The 21,782-nt window shown below is 38.3% G+C and overlaps 1 long non-coding RNA gene across 2 annotated transcripts; it reads left to right on the top strand.

Annotated features, from left to right (window-relative positions):
- The first annotated feature begins 1,683 nt into the window (after positions 1-1,683).
- LOC121882606 lies at positions 1,684-4,424 on the top strand. 2 transcript variants are annotated; one of them, XR_006092127.1, is made up of 4 exons: positions 1,684-1,722; positions 2,324-2,386; positions 2,630-2,795; positions 3,617-4,424. It is a non-coding gene; the product is annotated as an uncharacterized LOC121882606 (long non-coding RNA). The 2 variants fall into 2 exon arrangements; XR_006092126.1 differs by having other exon boundaries at positions 1,692-1,722; positions 2,227-2,386.
- Positions 4,425-21,782: the final 17,358 nt, after the last annotated feature.

The following is a 21,782-nucleotide window of genomic DNA, read 5'->3' as shown; positions in this document are numbered from 1 at the left end:
CACCCTCCTGTGTATTTCGACCATTTTGTGGCCACATCATTTATAACAATTTAATTACTATTATTAATACTGTGTGAAGCAGTATATCAATACATACATTGTTGTTTACACGCTGCATAGTAACCACCAACTTTAACAGCTAGCAAAGTTGGCAGGGTTGCAACTGGATAATGTTGCTATATGTATACTGGAGCAAATTGTCACGTGACGATTTGCTCCGAGAGTACTGAGACAACTTACCCCAGAGTGACATGTGTGCTATTCATGGATGTGTAATAAGAACTGGAAAGGGCTCCGCCGCTCAGCCAATTTTTCCCAGTGGTCATTCATGGTATTGCAGCAAAAAATTCCCCCTGCGACCCAAAAAGCATTTTCCCCAAAGACCACCACTGTAAAAGAGACATTTGTAAAACTCTTAACAGGACAACTCGAACTGCAAACAAGGTCAATTATGACTCTTTCTATTATGAATTTTTGAACCATGGAGGTTTCATATTTGTAAAACTTTACTTCAGCTGAGAAAAGTGTTTTAAAAATCCATGACTTCATCACAATGTAAAGTCTATGGGCAGAGTGGGAACTCACAAACAGGGCCAGCAGGGGAAACACTACTGCGTATATTCAGTGGACCGCACAACGTGGAAGAAAACCCGGAAGCTAGAAACTTTTTTGGGGGGTATGTGCCAGCTGAGCAATTCTTATTCCACTGAATGGGTGCCATTTTTCATCCGGTGTCCAGCTCTTATAATACATCCATGCTATTGCTAGCTATATCACAAGCTAGCTTTAGTACAGGACTTTGATTTAGGTATCAAAATACACCTTTTCTCTCCTCTATTCTGTACAAAAATAATATAATTCAACATACTTACTTATCAAAATTTTATTACATAAATAGAACAGTTTAGTTTTTTTACTTTTATGATTGAAAAATATGAAAATTGTTCTCACCTCAGATTACAGTTAGGCTACATATACTGCTAGTCAAGAGCAAAATGACTTCAGAACAGTAAGTTGCAACTATTAGATTTTTTTGGGTAGCGCCCTCTGGTGTTGGAGGTATAACTCTCCCCTAAATATTATGTATTTTTGGGAAATCTAATTTTAAATCTTCCCAGTTACATCATTATTAAACAAAATTTTGATCAAGTTTCCCTGTTAGCTTGTAAACTCTAAATGGGTGATATATTAGTAAGCTAACGTTAGCATTGTCATTTGGTTCTATGCAGCCCTAACCCAAACACCTGGCAGTTACCAAGTGTAAATATTTAGTAACAACTAATCTCTATGTAAGAATTCATTTTAATTTAGTGATGTGTAAATATCTGTTTAGTAACTAGGTTAAATTTGAACTCATGATGAACAGCTAGTGCAACTGGTTCCTAATCCACAAAGATGCATATGATTACACTACTGTCAATGAAGATATCATTGTCTCTGCCTCTTCTGTTGGATTTCTTTTTTTTATGATTGTGAATCATCTGATGAAAATTGATGAGTCTAGAATATAGCCTTTTCTCATTCTTTTCAGATTCTTTTTTGTGTATGTTTAGAAAGGGCAATATTTTATTCCCAGCTTTAAGCTGAATTTGAATACTGAATACTCTGGGAATGTATCTTACAATTTACAATTTCATTCAGCAGATGCTTTTATCCAAAGCAACATACATCTGAGAGCTGATACAACACAAGCAAGGATCTAGTCAGGAGAGAACAATGCAAGTAAGTGCCACAAAGCTAAATTTGAGTATCTGCATGACGGCTATCATGCTATCATCAGCTATACAAATACAGTCCACACCATGTTGTGTATTTGTCCAGAAATCTGCAGGAACACAAACATCACAATTAATACACAAATGGACCCAGAAATATAAAAACACCAAAAGCTGTTCACTCACTGTTTTATGTATTAATTTGTTAAAAAAATGTTCATCAGGTAATGATCAAACATTAAGGTTTTGTGATGTAGCATGTTTCATTTTTTGTGTTGCTTTGTGCATAAATGTACTGTACTTACACACACATACACAGTCACACAGCCAATAAAACATCTTCATCTTTTGGTTTTGCCTAACGCAAAGCCTCAGATTATGAGCTGCAAGCTACTCCTTCCTTAGTAGATTTTAATGTGTTTGATTCAAAGTTGGCTCTTTTTTTTAAAACCACAAACTGTGTGATCTACCCACATCTACTACGCACTTTAATAATATTTAATCTGCCCAGCCTGCCAGCTTCACAAGGACCACGTGGCTCGGCGTCTGCAGTGTGATATGTGTTAAGGCCATTTGACCATTTGAAGTTGCGTGTATATCCTTACCAGATGGAGCCGGGCCAGACAATGCAGACTTCATGGCTGTTGACTTCACTGACATGCAATTTGCAAGTAAGACATTTCAGAATGAGAATGATGGATGTGTTTTTCCTGCTGATGCTTTATGTGACAAATATTTACATATACAGCCCTAAAGTGTCAGGCAGAATCACAACAGTCTCACCACACTTGAGTTGTAGAAGACAGTACAGAGAATGTAGCCTTTCCTTCTGCTTTAGGCTGATGTTGCAATCTCTCACCTTGTTGATTATAACACATGATCGAATGAAAGCTTGGTCTAATTTAGTCAAACAGAGCGGAGAGGAACGTATGGAGCATGCAAAGAGGAAAAAAGTCAATGGGAGGAGAAAGGGGATGCTGAAAGGTGACTCCATGTGTGTGGTCCTCCCCTGTCAGATGCCCTATAGGGAGGCGTGCATGCACCATGTTGATATTCAAAAGCCTTGGATGTTTGTTTAAAGTGAGTAATTGATACTTGCCACTGGAAGAATTTCCTCCAATTTGGCACAGAGTGTGAGAACAAGGGGAGTCCAGTTTGCCATGTCTGCCTGCTGTCGGCATGTGTTATGCTACGGGAAATACGCTGGCCCTGCTTCTCCTGCTTCTATGGAGTTCACTGCAATGGCAGCACCAGACCACACATACTGCCACTTTTATGGTGTTCGGCTGAGGATTCCTACCATCGGTGCCAAATTGCCTATTATTGAAACTTTCAATAAACAAGCAAAGAAATGTAATGCCGTTGTTTGGTTTGGAACCACAGTTGAAACACTTTAAGGCCAGTTTTTTAGGACACCAAAGAATGAACTATTTGAGGAGAGTGCAGACATCTCAAATTGAAAATATGAGCTCTTACTGGAAGGCCCTGGAAGATTAGTAGCATTCCCATGAAGCGCTCCCTAACTGAATTACTTTGTGAATTCATCTTTTGAATTACTGAGGCTGCTGCTGCTGTTGCTGCTGCTACTCCAGAGACAAAGTGTCTTCTCAGCCTATTGAGAATTTGTTGATTGCTGGTCCATTGAAAGAAAAGTGGTCATGGCTTCTTTGATCTCAACCCTTTTGACACCTTAAAACACAACATGAAAAAGTGTACTAAAGAGGCTTAGCCACGGCAGGATTCCACCTCAGTTGTTATCTTTGCCAGCATGGCGTTGCCTCCGAAAAGGGAGGATCTTTGCACTTTGTTTTGATTGCCGCTACTTACACCGCCAGCATCTCCTCTCATGCGCAAAATGGTGCTTGAATATCATTTTGATCATTTCATTCTTCTCCTTTCAGCTGCCCTCATTCTTGTGTCAGTACAAAGTGTGGGCCCTAATCCTTTAATGAATGTCTTCTTCTGGGGCTTCACATGGCAGCACATTCCAACCTCGGGACAGTGAACAGCTGGATGACTGTGGCGCAGGGTGTTTTATTTTATCCTGCATTGTCAGATGTTCGTGTTTGAAAAGCACAATTTATCTTCGTACATATCAGGGGTGACAGGAGCGGCAAACTGAAGGCTCACAAAAGAGAGAAAATCAAATCAGTTACTGGACAGACATCAGTTTAGCAACTCACTTATTACTGATCATAAAACCTACACTGGAAACTTCCTTTTAGTGTTTTTGCGGTTCTGGATGACTTACAACACGTTTGACAGTTTCATTTGAGAGTGGACAGGCCTTCATTTGAAGATCTGGTTTGATTGATGCAGGCAAAGATGGAAAAAAGTACCAAGATATTTTACTCAAGAAGAATAATTGCTTCCCCAGTCTTATGGACACAAGTCAGGGTGAAAGTAATTGCCTAGAACAGTACTGCAGTGAATGTAAATCATTTGTGTAAAAGGTTTTATTCTTATTGGGAACCCCATTAGCTGACACTTCAGTGGCCGCAAATCATCTTGGGGTCAACATGTCAATTTCTTGCACATTTCAACATAATTTTTGGTAATTGTTATCAGCTAAAGGAATGTGAATGTTATAGCTTTCTCATATCAGAATGTTAAGTCCACAATAAATGCTTTACTTCAAAAACTTACTGTACTTGCTATTCTGCCGAATACAAGAGCACAGCAGAATATTCTACTGAAGAAAATGATAAATAAAAGTACATACATTGAAATACAGTACAGTACACAATAGTTTAAGCATTTTCATACATACAGGCGTTTCCTCTTAAAACATGAAGCAGTGACTTACTGTGAGCAACAATCCTGAGTCCTGATGCGATCTTCTCTACACCATGGCATCCAACCAAGATTTTTATGTTCTTTCCCTACACACAGGTGCAAAAACAAACAATGGTTGCCATAACCATGAGGGAGGATGTATTTTCCACATTCTTCACGTTCTTCTGAATGCTGCAACCCTGAAATTAGTGGTCCTCAAGGTCATCTAATCTGTGAAAACCAGCTATTACCTTGCCATTTCCATCTCTCCGACTGACTTGTGTCTTTATCACTCATTCATATGTGTCCATGACCTCAAATGCTGGTGCTGCTGGTGATGGTGCTCCTGCTGCTGCTGCTGCTTGATGATACAGATATCTGTAGAGCTGGACACAACTAAACTGTATAATGGCAATTAGTTACATCATCCTCATAGGCTAAAGAGGCCAGATAATTGTCCCCTCACTGCAAAATTTCATCCCAATAATAGCTCCCAATTGAATGTTAGCCCTGCCAAATAACACAATCACAGGCTCACACAGTCCAGAGGGGAATACATTTTGTGTTTTTTTCATTTTCAGTCGTAGATAAGATGTTGGGAAATTCAGCATGTGCATAAATGAGGTTAGAAACAGAGTCAATTGCTTGTGGCAGTTGTCCCCAGTGATTAATAACACCTCATCAGAAAGACAAGAGCCTCACTACATCAAGACACTGAGGACTGAAGGAGTTTCAGGAAATCACTGAACAGACAAGTCTGCAACAGATAATATAATAACTTGTCAAACATATGAAAAACATTGGTAATGAGACCTGGCGAGGTAATGCATTCCTGGATAATATATCAATATTTCTTAGCTGATGATGTCATAATTATACTAAAGGTTTAGATTGCTTGAAACAAATGTGGTTGTACATCCTCCAACCATAAAATGTGTAAAAGTGTGTATATCTGTTCTGAATGGTTTATAACACTATTATATGCAGTTATAAGACACATTTAAAGGACGTTTAAGTGTTTATTAACGTACAGTATTTAATAACTTCTCCAAAAAAGACATGTTTTCTATTATTACATATGTGGTTTACTATATTGTCATTCATTATGATTGCACACCAGCCTCATATCTGCTTATAATTACATTATCATGTGTTATAAACCATTTAGTAACTGTTTATGTACTACTTATAAATGCTAAATAGGGGGACTTAAAGTAAAGTGTTACTGGTGTTGTACTCAGTTAAACATACAAAAAGTGATGGAAGTGTGAAGAATGAAAAACAAAGAGAGCCCAAGAGAGAAGTTGAAACCATGCCTTACTTTTACAGTGCACACCTGACCAATATAGCAATATCTAGTGGCTGTGATTGTTGGATTTTCTTTTTCAGAAAGTTTAAAAAATAGTCTGACGCAACCCTCCCAATTGTAACATTGGAAAAGGAGATTTGAGACACTGTTAGACAATCTGATAAACACTCTGGTTTAAGTGTTCTGAGCCCCTTAGATTGACAGATAAAACCTTTTATTTACTTTTTATTCTCATAAATTATGACTTTATTGGGTAATATTCTTACATAATGCATTGGAAATTTTACACCCCGTATGCATCATGAATTATTATGATGTTTTCACATTTTTCATTTCTCGGAAGCACTGCCTGAAATCACTCTCTGTGTGCTACCTAGTCTTCTATGTTTGAGTATCCAAATTCTTTGTGTGACATTTATGCATCATATGATGCTCTGAAAAGTGTTCATAGCATGTACACTGCTAGCTAAAAAGCTTTTTTTCCTTTGATGGATATGAAACTTACAGTTTACATGCCAAACTACACCTATTACAGACTCAGCTATAATTTATTATATTAACAAGTTCTATGGTATTTGCAGCTCAGTTACAGATGAACATTTTATTGCATTTTGACAAGTCTGCTGAAATTACATTATCAGATGAGAAGTCGAGAAGAATTTCAGGATTATCTGAATATACTGTAAAGCATTTACATGTTCTAAAGAAAAGAAGCCAGCATCAGATATATCTTTTTATCCCTCATCACTCCCACGTCATTAACCTTCTGACATCAGGAAGCGTCTGCTGGCCTCCTCCTCAGCATTCCTTTTCTCTGATACCTCCCCGGTGACTGCTTGCACCTGTGAGAGACGCCCACCAATTCAACAATAAATAGGCCCAGGGATTCATTGTCATGCTACCTGTGTTTTTTAATGCTCACTGACAGATGTAGTGAATACTACAGTAATATTTATTGTAATGCCAACCTTGTTTAAAAGCAGCTCATGCTCACTTGTTCTTGGAGGAGCTACTATCAAAGTCTTGGCTCCTCAGCCAAGTTGGAGTTAGATTGCTTTGCTGTTTTACATGCTGTCAAATATGTCATGATATAAATACTATTATTTGCTATTTCCACAATAATACCTGCACAAATTATGCTTTTACAATATGTTTCACCTGTACTATTGGCTCTATAAAGATGTAAATATTGGCCACTGGAGCCTTTAATTTGAACCATTCATTCTCAGATGCTCAATGAATTCAATCCGACTAGACACCAAACTCCTATGGCTTCTGTTAAAGTCAGTGGTTTGAAAATACTGTATGGGTTCAGACATACCACAACGTGTATTTGCTGTAAAATGATAATGGAGAGAACAGAAGTACATGCTCCGTCTCTTCCGTTATCAATCTGTCATCCACCTCTCATTGTCCTCCAACCCAACCATGTCTTTACCAGTTAGCCATGCAGTCACTTTTTCCCCCAAGTGAATTATCGCTTTACATTTACTTTGTGGTATCTCGAAGGCTCTTGAGAGCGAGGAAGGCATTGCAATCTAATGGAAATTCGCCGCTGTAGCCAACATGGGAGAGAGATATACAAAGACAATTTTATAGCTGGTCAGGGAAGATTGCCTCTAGTAAGACATTTTAAGAACCATGTCTCCTAATCTTATGCCCCCAGTCTACAATAATCAGCTACTCCCAGAGCGCTGTATATCCTCTTTGGATTAGCTCATGCTAATAAATGCTATAAAGATATTTTCTCAGTCTAAAAGCCAGCTATGTGAAATGCAGACCTTTAGCTGCAGTAGAACTGTGAGGCCTCTGTGTTATAATCTATTTTTCAGTCTGTTGCTGATTATATCAGCAGCAGTGGTAAAGACAAACAACCCTATGGTATGATGCGGTGAAATGAAAAGTTTGGGTTTGACATCCATGATAAGATATGATTCAATACATGGGCACGCTGCACTTATTGATGTAATGTTACTGAAAATATATCTTCACTGCTCCTTCAGCCAAATTCGGATCATCACTTGGGCCAATGTTTTCTTTGCTTTTCAGGCTTGCGGCCAACATAATGTAGTCTGATGCCAGTGGGTTACTAGGCAAGCATCTTAAAAAGTCGGTATTTTTCAACCTGGACTCTATTTTCCCACCATTTCGTGTCTAAGTGACTAATGGGGACAACAGTTTTTGAAATTGGTCCAGTATTGAGTGAGAGTGCTTCAACTGGCAGCCGCGAAACAGGCTGCAATGTTATCCTTTGGGCCAAGAGCGCCCCGTCAATGTACGTCCACTAAAAGTGCTTGTTTTTGCCAATGACAGCTCAGATTGTTATTATAAGTGTCTGACAACATTATGGAAAGGATCCCTACAGACAAATAAAACTTTTTCTTTACCTTTTGCTTGATCCAGTCTGTTTGTTATTGTGTCTAACCAAGTCTCACTCAAGAAGTCTCATTCTGAAATCTCTCAAGAGTTGAGTTGTTGTCGAAATCAGCTAAATATTCAGCCATGACAGAGTTGGAGAGAGGAGTGCCAGAAGGAGTTTGTTATGTTGGAGTAAATGTAGCTTAGTGTTATCTAACATTTTAAAAATTGTTGTCCCCTTAGATGCAAAAAGATGGGAAAATAGGGTCCAGGTTGAAAAATACCGAAGTTTCGCTTTAATGACCTTTTATAATGGTATTCAGTCTTGAGAAAAGACGCATCAAAAGCAAAAGGCCCCTCTCTCTTGCATCTTCTCAATGTGGAGTAAAGTTAAACCAGTGTGTTTTTTGGTGTGTTTGTGGTTAAGGCCATGACGCTGTAGCTTCCTGGACTGAAACCGTATCTTTCCAGACTGAGCCACAATAATGACCTCTCCCTAGGAGCTTTTTCTGAGATCTCTATACCCCCGTAGGGACACCAGAATTTAACTGGCAAATTAACAATGGGAAGATCAACTTTCCTTGTAATTAATTTCTGTGGCATTTTTATGGGCACTTTCTTCGGGTTATTGGGTCACAGTTAGTAAAACTTAAAGGTCAGGGTAATAGTCTCCGAGGGGTCTTTAGAGAAGGGGAAAAACATACAGTCTTTGGAAATGGAACGTTTTTAAAACGTTGCGCAGCTTCTTGGTTTTGTTTGTTTTTTCATGTGATTTTCTTCAGAGGAGCTTTTCAAAATCTGGACTGCCAGACTGTATTGACATTTGCATTTCAGGCATTTATCTGGTGATTCTATCTACCACAACTTCCAATGGGCGGAATAAGCTTAAAATTGTGGCTCTAGACTAGAACATTATTTGCAATAAACAGCAAGTAGTGTAATGTCACAGTGGTCATATTAGATGTAAAACATATGACATCATCATTAGAATAAAAGACGAAATAACAAAAAGGAGAAGATAGGAAAATAGGTTTATGATAGATTCAGTAATGTAATAAGTGCAACAAAGCAAGTCCAAAAAATGGGTAAAATTCATCAAATGGGTATAATATCATGCTTTATTTAACCTCCATTGCTAAAATTTTTTAAAAGTCTTGTTTTCTGAGTGCCCGCACACTGGATTATAGCTCTTTTTATTATTGACTGAAAAGGGTAATATCAGGCAAATGGCCAACATGACAAAGAGCAAGGTATATATAGACACCAAATTAGTTACATCATGTCAACGTCATCACAAACATAATTTCAGACAACAATCGACACCTGATCATGATCGGCTCATCATCAACGCCTTAAGAAAGTCACAAAAAACAGTCACAGTTCCCACAACATATATACAATGAGAAAAAAAAGATGCAACATAGCCAAAGAAGACTGTACAGATATTTTACAATACTTATTAAACAACAACATTTGTTAAAGGACCAAATAGGGCTAGGAAAAGCTCAGAGTTATGGCAAATAAAATATGCTTTAGGTAAGATTAGGAAACAACAAAGTTAGGAAAATCGTGGTTATGGTAAACAAAAAGGCAAACATCAATATGAACATAAATCCTCTACTCTGTTGTAAAATTTGCCCGGTGAAATGAAAAGTTATTTATTTTTATTTATATCATCATTTGTATTTATTAAGACTATCACTGTGAAGGAGTTAGGCTACACAGGAAAACACCTAATAAGCACGTCAGTTAAAACCTAAGAATGTTTAGATGCCTAAATTTCTGCATGGGCTTGCATATAGTGTGCATAAAAAGTCTTACATAACCACTTACACTCTGTTCCACCATTTTTTCAGACTTGGCTTCATGAGACTAATACCATTTTTTTTCAGTGATATTTTTAAAAATGCACCCTACGTTTTTCAGGGTAATAGCTATGAGCTTGAGATTAACATCTGATCTGATTTCAGCCAAGGAATCCTAACACAAGTCTGTTATAAATCTGTTCTCCAACCACATCTGTAGATATACTTGATCATAATAGAGAGGCTTCAATGGATCTACCATATGAAGCTAACCAACAACATACCTGAACAACCTCCAAATTTCCCTGGTGTCTATTTTTAACTCTAGGTCTTGCTGGATGTGCTTTTGCAAAAAAGTAATTTTTGGGACATATGGTACGATTTAGAGCTGGAATCATAAGACTGGTTTTATAATGGGAGTGCAAACAGGAAATCTTGTCTCTAGTTAGCATAAATCGTTTCTGTTGTGTCAGATTTAAGAAGTTTACTCTCTAAGCAAACGTCTTTGCCATCAAAATTTAGATTGGAAGAAACAATACATTAAAAATTCTGAGTGAGGGTTTCAAATCGTGGTGAGAAAAAGGAACGGGAGAATAATGGGTCATTTCTCACAGGGTTATTCTAAGTTCCTCAAAGCAATGCATTAATCATGTGTCCTGTCACATAATCCAGTATATTTTATATACAGTAATACATCTTTTGTGAAGATGAAAGCTGGACATGAAATTGAATTCCTTCTCCTTTACTTTGTTGTAAATTCTTGGCATTAAGCAGTGATTAAATTGGCAATAGCACGGTTGAGTTCATGTAACCTCCTTTAACTGAAAGCATCCAAACGGCTGACAATCCAAGAAAGCTAATTGAGAAGCTGAAATGAGAAGGAATGCCGAAATGAAAGTTGTTTTTTTTTTTTGCCCTCCTTCAAAAAGGGGGAGAAAAAAAAAACTCTTTTCCACCTTCATTCTTGTAAATCAAAACCACATGAGCGGCTATGCGCCCCTGATCCCCTGAGGTAAGACAATTCTGCTCACGGTGAGCAGCAACATGCTAATGACACTGCTAGACAGCCTTTATTACTGTGGGCAGAGATAAACCTGCACCGCCACTTTCAGTCTCTCAGGCGAGGCTGGGCAAACTTTGCCAGATTACGTTCTTTGCCCAAATTTTCTTCCCAGCAGTTCTGGCGCTGTGCTCCGTAATTGTCAGTGTTTCAGTCTGAAACTGCAATCTTTATGTGGGATGTACTCCCAGTTGCATTTGAATAGCTGTGATTGATCAGTGCTGAGGGGCTGTGATTATGTAAGACAGTGGTTTTATTTTCTTTGATATTTCAGCTAGTATTAGCAAGATGACACATTTTTGACTTGAATACACTGTATCAGTAAAACCACAACATGTTTGCATTTGATTGCCTCCAAGCACAGCATGCTTTGTGTGAGGCCTAAAATTTGGAAGGGAACTTTGCTGAAAGTTGCGCCTTGGGATTAATTTATCAAATAAAATCTGATAAACTTTCTTTGATAGCAATAGTGAGAAAACTATCAGTGAAGTAACCGACGTCTGACTGTCACAGCCACCCAGCATGTATGGGACACCTACCACTGCTGGGAAATTCATTATATTGTTGACTTTCTGACTCATGCTTTACAGTTCATGGGGTGGGGGTGTGATGAGAGGGCTGGATTTTATGGCACTGTTTGGTTGCCTCTAAATCTATAGATTAAACAGCTAAAATAAATCTTTACTGCTTTTCTTTAAGACTGCAGACTGGATTTATTATTCATGAAATAACAGAGTGATTTAAGATCACCAGTCAGCTCACATGACCAATTTTAAAATGAGGCACCCCCCAGTCTCTTTTACTATCCAGTAAGTTTGTAATTTTCTTGGAGTTTGATGGTTGACCTGCAGGCTCAATTGTTCATTAAAAAAAATGTTGGTGCAGTGAGTGCAGTGTGTGTGGGTTTCACCTGAGTGGGGGTCCGGGTGAAGCCAAACCCAACATTAGAACATTATGTCATTAAAAGTAAAGAATGATAACAGATGTTCCTGCAACCCCCTGAGAGTGTGGGCACTGAACACTGTAAGTCTTACGGTAATTCAGGAAACAGTTTAAACACAGAGCTTGATTTTAGTATAAACTTGCAATAGTTATTTAAAAAAAAATCTGACTTCAGTGGTAAGGTGTTTTCAAGTTTATGTCCTTGATTAATGTTTTACAAAATAATAAGATTTGAACATCTTATCTCTAAAGTATTTCTTGGCAATAGGCAAATTATTGTAGGGTAAGTTAAAGAGTAGAGGGACTCTTCTGTGGAAATTCCCTGATACATTGCACCATAAACTCTTTTTTAAGTGTCTCTGGACTGTTTTATATCCTGAAAACAGGGAGGCCTTGCTCTTAGATCTCCATCTTTTGTTTAGTAGCTCTGAATTCTTATCAGATTGTAATGGATGGGGTGAAATCGTAGCCAGAAATCAAGATTATGGCCGTCATGGGACTTTAAAATAGCCAGACCCGGGGTTTTTGACTACATTTACGGCACTGATGAAAGAACTGAGCCTGTACAGTATGATCAATCTGATGTAATCGTGGATGACAGGGTGAAATTGTCAAGGCTGAAAAAGAAAAAAAAGCTAATGTTACTTCAATGAAATGTTGCTGAAGTACCAGAATGAAAAGTAGAAGTGTTTTTTAAAATGAAGTTCATGGAAAAGTTTCCTGGTGACAGTTATAATTATCCAAACTGTGTCAAAAAGCTCCCTAAAAGAGAATGCACTGGGCAAAGTTAATTGCAAGTGTAGAGTAAACCATGCATAATGGTGGAAAGTAAATTAACAAAAACAGAGGCCATGTGAAGCTGTGGTGGGTAATGACAGGTTATATGCTGTGTTTTAGAGATTACAGAGGCTTAAGTCTCACTCTGAACTGTTCTACACTTCTGTCATTATTGACACTTTAAAATGCAAATCTAGATTTGAAAAGGTTTTATATATACACATTATATGGAGGTTATAAAGATGATTCTGGGAATAAACACAAAAATAAACACAAAATCCAGCACCTGAACTTAAAAAGATGTATATGTGTAATTTTTTGTCTTGCACAAATAGTGCTGGGAAAAAACACATACAGTCTCTGCTGCTTATGACTTCTGAATATTACCAAGTTGGCAACAAACTACCAGGGATTACAATGGAGTTTTTGCAACTTAAATTCATTGTAGACAACCTCACTCTGGTATTTGACTTACTGTGACAAGGTGTTGCTTATCTTTAGCCATGCAAGTGGGGGTTTATATGTATTCTCTTTGACACCTCACGTACAAACTCAGATTAGCTGTGCTGAGATCATAGATATATTGTGAAGAGAGAGCAGAGCGACTGCTGGTATGTAATTTGACTCCTTTGGTTGAAGATACCACTTTATATGTTTTAAATATTGTTTTCTAATTATCAGTTAATTCATAAAAATTCTTTATTTAGCTTTCCACCAGACAATTCTCATTTCTCTATCGTCATCATAAAAAAATACACAACTGTGAGTGGATTTTTCTTGATTTACTGGAAAAGTAACAAACGTTACATACAAATTCACTAGTACCTGAATAATATCCCACTATTAAATAATCTGCTAAAATGTTATAAAGGATGAAGAAGAAGAATCATAAACCTGAAAAACTCTTAACTATTATTTGGAGTGATGTAACTTGCACCTAGCACCCCCTGTACTTATAAAGGCTTTTTTTTGCGTCTTGTGAACATGACAGCAAGTTTCTCAGTGATCTCCTAGCCCTGGTGGGTAGGCAGACCCCACAACTGACTTTGCATTTAGGGTCAGAGAGGGAAAGAAAGGATTTCTGGGTACTCGTAAGTTAGCTCGCAGAGATTTGCAGCAAAGCTAACTTAACATACTCCTCCCGAACGTAAACTAAACTTGTACTAAAAACTTGTACTAAACTTATTTTTGTGTATATCATGTACCATGTATATCAACCAAACACTGACTAGTTGTTCAAAGGATAATATAACTTGGTGAGGCCCAGGTAAGAAGAAAGCTAAAACAGCAAAATAGCATCCAGCTAGCAAGCAATTCTAGCAAACTACTGTAATTACAACTGGAAAAATAGCAACGCCCTGTCGCTGGAGAAATGGCTCCAAGTGTGATGTTACTATCATAAATCAATTTGAGCATGAGGTTACAGCGAGAATAAAGGTTATCTCGTGAATATGCTTCGCAGGTTTGCAGTATACATTTGTAAAATCTGTTGTCTTGAGGTTAATGGATGCAGTTTTAAATGTGCCAATGAGTGAGTGAAAACATAATGCCATAAAAAGTGAATTACTGACTTGAGAATTCAAAATAGCTGAATTGCTCAATAAAGCTTCTCAAGTGGAAAGGTTATTTGTTATTCCCTCTTTGGAAATTTTAATAGTAAAACACTATTTTTTAACGCAGGGTGGGTTTCTGTTTCCCATTACACTGATTATGTTTGTGGTGCTGAAAAGATAAAACTGAATTTAGATCTTAATCCGTGTAATAAAAGAAACATGTTAGTCACTGGGCTCGAGAAGTGGACCGTTGGACGGCCCGCAGCTAGACTACAAGGATGTTTGTTATTTGCCTTTTGCAAACATAACAAAACACAGCTGATCTATTCTGTTTACAGCCACAGTGAAACCACTATTTCATTTGGAAGCAAATACAAAGGGAAATCGGATTGGAGTCTGGAGATGGAGGGGTGAACAGCAGTAACAGAGGAAGAAGACATCTCATTTTGTGTGTTTATAGATCCAACTTGGCCATATGACCAAATTAGATTACAATGACAGTTCAGAACAGAGAAACTGAACCAACAGCAGTTTGTTTAGAGGCATACGATTTCAAGAGAAACACCTTCATAAGACAACAGAAGTGCTACAGTTGAGCTGTTTGTGAGGCCAGTCCCATCAGGCCATCAGCATCAGTACAACAGTACAAGAGTGCAGCTTGTCAAGGCCAAATCGTAGTGTGGTGTGTTTGAGCATGTAGTGGGAATGTTAGAGGGGGCTGCCCTTATCAGTTTTTGTTTACAGAGATGACAGGATGTGGCTTGAAAACTATGCACTGTTTGTTTACATATCATGGAGATGTACAGATTATTAATGCTACATCTTGCATTAATGCAAACCGGCGCAAAAGTACGTAGTCAGCAATGAAACTGCAATGTCCTTTTACTGTATGACTGTGTCCAAAAGTGTGCCAAACTCTGTGACTCTGACAAATGTATCTCATTTTGCTATTCAGTCTCTTGTTAGTCAAACTGTCTGCTGAGGAAAAAGGCCTATTCCTAATTTAGGAATTAAAGGATTTAAAGAATTTTTTGTTTTTTTGTTTTGTTTTTGTTGTTTTTGTTGCTGTAATCATTCCTCCTGTATATATATCATACTAGCTAATAGAGGATCCCTTCATATTGTACTTACAATGTAAGTGATGGGGGCCAAAAGCCTCCTTTTGTGCAAAAATGTATTTAAAAATTAATCTGAAGCTAATATGAAGTGTCAGCCGTCCAAATTAGTCAAATCAAGTAGATATCTTTCAACATTACACACTTTTTAATGCCAAAGTCCATCTTTCTATTACTGTACTTCCACTGCAGCTCAACAAGAAAACACTCCATCGAGACACGAAGAGGGAATTTTTACTAAAAAGACTGTAAATGTGGCAGATATTCACTTGATATGACTAACTCAGACTCCTGGAGCCTCATATAAGCTTCAGATAAATGCATTTTTGCAAAAAAATGACTGTGTGGACAGACTGTGGATTTTGGCCCCCATCATTTAAAACCTCTAAATATTTCAGCTGTACAGTGTTATCTTAACTACTATTTACAGTGTAGTTATACAAACCCCACCCCTCCACATTCTGTGTTGTACAGTATGTTGCCAATGCAATTAGCTTTTGAAATATTAAAAAGTGTTGTTATTTTAGCAGTACTGTATGGTCAGTGTAGGTGTGGGATGTGGTCTCTATAAATGAAACAAAACCTTTATGTATTAAGGCCCAATCTAGTCTACACATATAGGTACTGTCCAAATCTCCATGGAGGAATTTCAGGCCTGTTATACATTACAACACACATACACAAACACATTATGTGAGATGTCAAGCAGCCAATCGCCTATGGAGCGCTGCCAGCCAAAGGAGTCATGAGGTCTTGTGCAGATTAATGGGGAGGCACAAACCAAACATGTTTTTCATTGGCTTTGTGGACGAACAGCATGTCTTTGCTTCTGCTGGTTACTTGGCAACGCAGCAGCTGAAATATCTTGTTTCTAATAGAAGAGCAATTACAGCACCATTAGAGATGTACTAATTTTGTGTTTTCCACATCTGTTGAGTAATGTTGGTATTACTGTAAGTTGTGTATGTTGATGGATAAAAGTCAGTGTAGTTTCCCCTATTTACAAGTAACTGATGGTTATGTCATATTTGAAGCATCTGAGCATCTGAACAGTTAAGTTACTGAAATACTTTTCTTTACTCGGGAAACTGCAGCGCATACTTAATCTTGTTTCATTTGTTAAATTGTACCAGACCACAGACACAAGTCAACTGCATTTCAGTGGCTCAGCATTGGCCTAATGTCTCAATAACCCATCACTGTTCACTAGTCCTCATTTAAAGGCCAAATTAAAGATTGGCGGAACAAAAACTATTGCACCCAAACTGTGGCAACATGCACAGAGTACAGAATTACAGCCTGTGTAGTTGAGTGTACCTAGTTTGAAAATGCAGACTGGGATGTTGGAGAGGAAAGGGCAACTTACACCAACTTGCAGCTGGAAGATTTTAAGCAAATATAATTTCGGAGATATAGAACATAAAGTTTTAGAATTCTCTGGGCAGCTGTGTAGACACCTGTTTATAGATTTTTGAGGAAAAACCTGTTTTTCATTTATTCAATTATATTCAACCACACTCTATATGAAACACCTGCTAATTTTCCTTTCTATGGACCAACATTATGTGTTATTGACTTAATGACTATTGGCTACACACAGTGTAGCACTATACTGTACCTGAGCTTGGACTGCTTTTGTATTTTATAAGGCAAGGCCTTATGGTGAAAGTTATATGAAGAAAGGCTCTATTTCCAGCATTTTGTACATCTGCTGTGACTTTAAGCTTTGTGTTCCTTAGCTTTTATCCAAGTGGTATAAATCTCCTCTTCTTTGTGGAGAGAGCGCTGCATACTGTAGCTGTTTTCACCAGTTTGATCCGCAGTAACTGTAAGAACATACAGTATGCCCAGACAGGCAGAAAGATAATAAACTTAGCAAGACCACTCAAGTCCTCATTTTGGAGTTTGTACAGAAGAAAGCGCCCCGCTGACTCTGTCTCCATTACCTGTTTGAGTGGAGGCAGCTATATAAAAAGGCTGTTAAGGAGACGACTCCCCTCATCAATCTGGTTTGCACTTTTGGGATGAGCATGAGGGAGAAAGCCAGTGGTACCGTTACCTAGAGGGCAATCTACCAAGTATTACTGCTCAGGTGTCCACATGATTTAAGATCCTCTTTTTGTCACAACCCATATATGTGCATGCATGAGCACAGAAACACAGCAGCGCAGCTGAACACACACACTGTACTGTACATACAGGATGCTTTAAATGCCACACAGACGCCCCACTTTATCCTGAGTCCTCATGTTTCTCTGAGAGTTTATATAGTAGCGAGTAAAGCATCAGGGCCTATAACTTGATGTAAATGGAGAAGGTGTTTACAGCTATACAGAGACAAAATAAATGAGCTATAGGAAACCTAAACCCCACTGCTGGCAGTGTTACACAGATTCCTCAAGCAAAGGAGCCCGTTTTATTGTTTTATTGCCAGGACGTTGTACCGTATAACTGTTTATGTATGTGACTGGGTCTTCCTGTGTGTTACATGATGTGAGTACTGACATTCATATTTCTTTAGGATTAGTTAAAAATGAAAGCTGTTAAAGGAAGATATTTTATTCTAGGATAACATCATCAAACTTCCAGCAAGACTACTATATATAATGTTTATTTCTCCCAGAAATTAAATTCATATACAACTAATTGGTTTTGCCTAGTACGTTTAGAAGAAAATGTAATTGCTGCCTGCATTGTGCATTTAAAAAAAAAAATCAACATTTTGCAACTTTGTTGACAAGTCGATTAAAAATGTTTCCTCATATTGTTGATATAAAAAATGGAACTTGGTGGCATTTGAAGCTTGTAGTCAGCGCCATCTTTTCCAGTTGGAGCCAGGGCCTTCCAAATAAGGAGTGTGGAGTCTCGCCTTTCACTCTCTGGAAACATACTCTGCTACCTCGAACCAAAGTGAACACTAGCTTACTGGTAACACCAAGCGGTGCACACTTGGGCTAACGTTAGCTACTTTAGCTAAATTGTGCTAACATGGCAGGTACATGGATGTATAAAGACAGCTGGACACAGTGTTGGAGGTGGGGCTCCCTTCATTCCTATGAAAGCCGGCTAACTTCTGGTTTAGCCCTCTGCTAACTTGAATAAGGTTAAAACAATTCAATCGTGTGGCTCTTCTAGACTTTACAAATATTATTGAACTGAATGGATCAAATTCTGATAGTGAGATGAGTCATTTTGTGGGGGTTGTAATGCTCAAAAAAATGTATCCGCTGATTTACAGATGTCTCTTTTACAGTGTAAGTCTATGGGAAAAAGTCAGTATGCATCACGTGACGGATGCAGAATATGTAATTACACAGTTTGGCCACTATGTCAAATTGGCTTCAAAGCCCGGCGCTGTTCCTGGGGTCTTGGAGAGGTTTCATAATCAAATAACATTGAATTCAATAAGTCAATAATCTGACTTAGTGCAAGTCCTGGAGCCGAGAGCCAGAGCAAGTAATCACAGCTGTCAGTCAATGCCCACACGGCAGGCATCAAAGCTACTATAAGTCTTCAAATCTTATTAACAGAGCAATAATTTCCGAAATGACCACCAGCAAACTTATTAGAGGGCCGAACATAGCGATTGAGACTATGATGACTCATTGAAAAAAAATTGTTGACTTAGTATTTCTAGTAGCTGTCAGTGGCAGTGCACTTTAAAGTACTTCCGCTTTGGCTTCAGCCTGAAGTTGTTGCCGGTTGGTATCAGTTTTGGGAGACATGGGTTGAGTTAAAAATCACAATTACAGAATAAGAGTATACTAAAAACTACTGTAACAGAAGAATCATACAGTCATTAAAGTAATTCAGTAATGTGCTTTATGTGGCAAAATATCTATCTAAAGTTTGCTAACATTATCTAACACTAGCCACCATAAGCTACTGGTCATCCAAGACCAGGTGAGGCTGTACAAGTTAAACCCTTCAGTGTATTGAACTAAGTTTAGTTTTACTGCTAACAAATTAAACTTTTTTATTTGTAAGAGGAAAAAAGTTACATAGTCTCACTTAAAGGGCCATGGCTTTCCCTTCTGGATTTATTATAAGCTCTGTATTAATATTATTACTTTTTTTCTTTACCCCTCTCTTGTTTTATCCCAGAGTAATACATGTTACATAATGTTGTATCCTGATTTGAAGGGTGTAAAAATTATAATCTCACACTGTCTCTGTCTATTTCCCATTCTCACACACAGTCTCTAGAAAGAGGGAAACTCTTTCTCTCTCTTTCTCTCTCGCACACACCATTCCTCTATTATTGGAATACTGTCACGGAAACACACTCTGCTGTAATATAATGCTGTAGTTTGATCCAGACCTCCCATTCATTTGTTTAGCTATAAAGGTCTATGAAGTTGATATGTGTTTACATATTTGTTCACCCCTTCACTCTTTTCCAGTAACTATGGCCGCTGGCTTGACTTGTATATATGTGTGAGTGTGCATGTGTGCGTGTCTGTGTGTGTATATGCATGTGTGTGCGTGCGTGCTCCGTTGCTGAATTACACAACTCTTTCCACCCTGGGGCCTGAGAACTGGTCTGATGTGACCTGATGATTTTATTGCAGCAACAGTCCTTTTGAGGACTCTCTCCCCCTCTCTCTCTCTCTCTCTCTCTCTCTCTCTCTCTCTCTCTCTCTCTCACACACACATACACACACTTACTTTCCCCCTCTGTCTCTGTCTCTCACTTCCCCCTCTTTTTTTTTCTCCTTCCACATCTGTTAATCTGCTCAGGGAATAGCAGCAGACAGAGTTTTCCAAACCTCTGTGCATTTACGTGTCATGCAATTCATCATTGGTAAGTCTTGGAAGAGCACAAGTTCTGAGAAAGTCAGGCTCCAACCCAGAAATGGACCCTGATCTTGAATCAGATTATGGCTTGCTCATCCAGTAGCCGGGAGCTGGAAATAGGTTTATTGCAGGTTTGGGGTTGAGGTGGTCAGCTTTCTCCCAGAAGGTTCTTATCTGCATCTTCATTCCACCCTTCTGCTACAAATGAAAGTCCACACCCAGCAGAATCCAAACCATTTTTACTCCCTTGTCTTTTTAATATTATATAATTTTCAAAAGGTGTATGCAAAGAGAGAAAAGAAGAAAGAAGAGAGGCAAGACGAGACAAAATTACCTGCTGAAGTTCTTTTTGGATCCATTTAGGGAGTGCAACTTATGATTGCTATCACAACCACCTTTATTTGTCAGTTTTCCTCAGTGTAATTGTGTAGTTCACCTTAAACACCTCGATCGCACCAAATACTGGATAAGACATGCAGCCTCACATCACTGCAGCGTAAGCTTTACTGTACAGTATGTCTCTCACTGTCTGTGCTTCACTGTCTGTGTGGTGTTTTTGCTGAACAATGTGGCTAGCCGCCGTGCGAGCCAAAATGACTCCTTGCATGAATAGAAAGACCCAAGCCAAGCTACTGCCTCTGTTAGGAGACACCTCACCATTGCTCAGCCTGCTCCCATTACACCAACATGGGAAAAGACACTTTGGAAGAATCAGCTATATTATTTTACTCTTACTTACGGAGTACAACCAGCGAACAAACACCCAGTTTTACTTGCATTTATTGACATGAAGAAGTAATAATCGCTGAAACACAAAGTGATCAGAACAGTTGTGATACTTGAGAGATACTGTGAGAGCCTGACAGGGTTGTATTACTAAATATTTCTAGCGCAAACAATTGGTGGATTTGAATGTAAGTAGGTGACATTACTTTTACCGAAGGTTAAAAGTCAATCATGCATGGGGCATGGCTGCTCTTTACCAGTAATGGGTATTTGTTAGTTCAAGGCTGTCTGCAAAGCCATTAAAGCCCCAACCCTGTGTTTTTAGACCTTGTCATGCCCTCTGGTCTTTGTGCTTGCATCATGGTTCATCTCTGATTGATTGTGACAGGGAACAATAACGGGCACACAGAGAAAGGGAATTCTCTCTGACTACTTGTCAGTCCATATTAGCTCACCCAGATGCCCGCCCACCCCCCCAAAATCTGTGTGACTGCTTACAAGTCAAGAACTGAAGATGACATTCAAATGTGCGGCACCACTTTCTAATAAGCCACTCTTAATAAAGGCTTCATAAGGTGTAACTAATAGCTTTATCAATGGTTAATAAAGTATTTAGTAACGCTTTATAGATCAGCTACAAGCCATTAATTAGAACAACTTTTGGGTTAGAGTTAGTGCGGGACAAGCTGTTTTTCCCTTCATTAATAAAAGTTAATGTATGTTTGATATGTCTACAAAAAACCTCAAAAAGTCTAATGAGTGCCTGACTTTCACATGCTGTAATTCATTGTAATTAAAGTCATTAATAAAGTGTAATGGGTCTAAATTTCTAATAAACCATCAAGTCATT

Source organism: Thunnus maccoyii, chromosome 17 (assembly GCF_910596095.1).
Source record: "Thunnus maccoyii chromosome 17, fThuMac1.1, whole genome shotgun sequence".
NCBI lineage: Eukaryota > Metazoa > Chordata > Actinopteri > Scombriformes > Scombridae > Thunnus > Thunnus maccoyii.
Note: the sequence above shows the minus strand (reverse complement) of the source record. Positions and strands in the feature narration are given on the sequence as shown.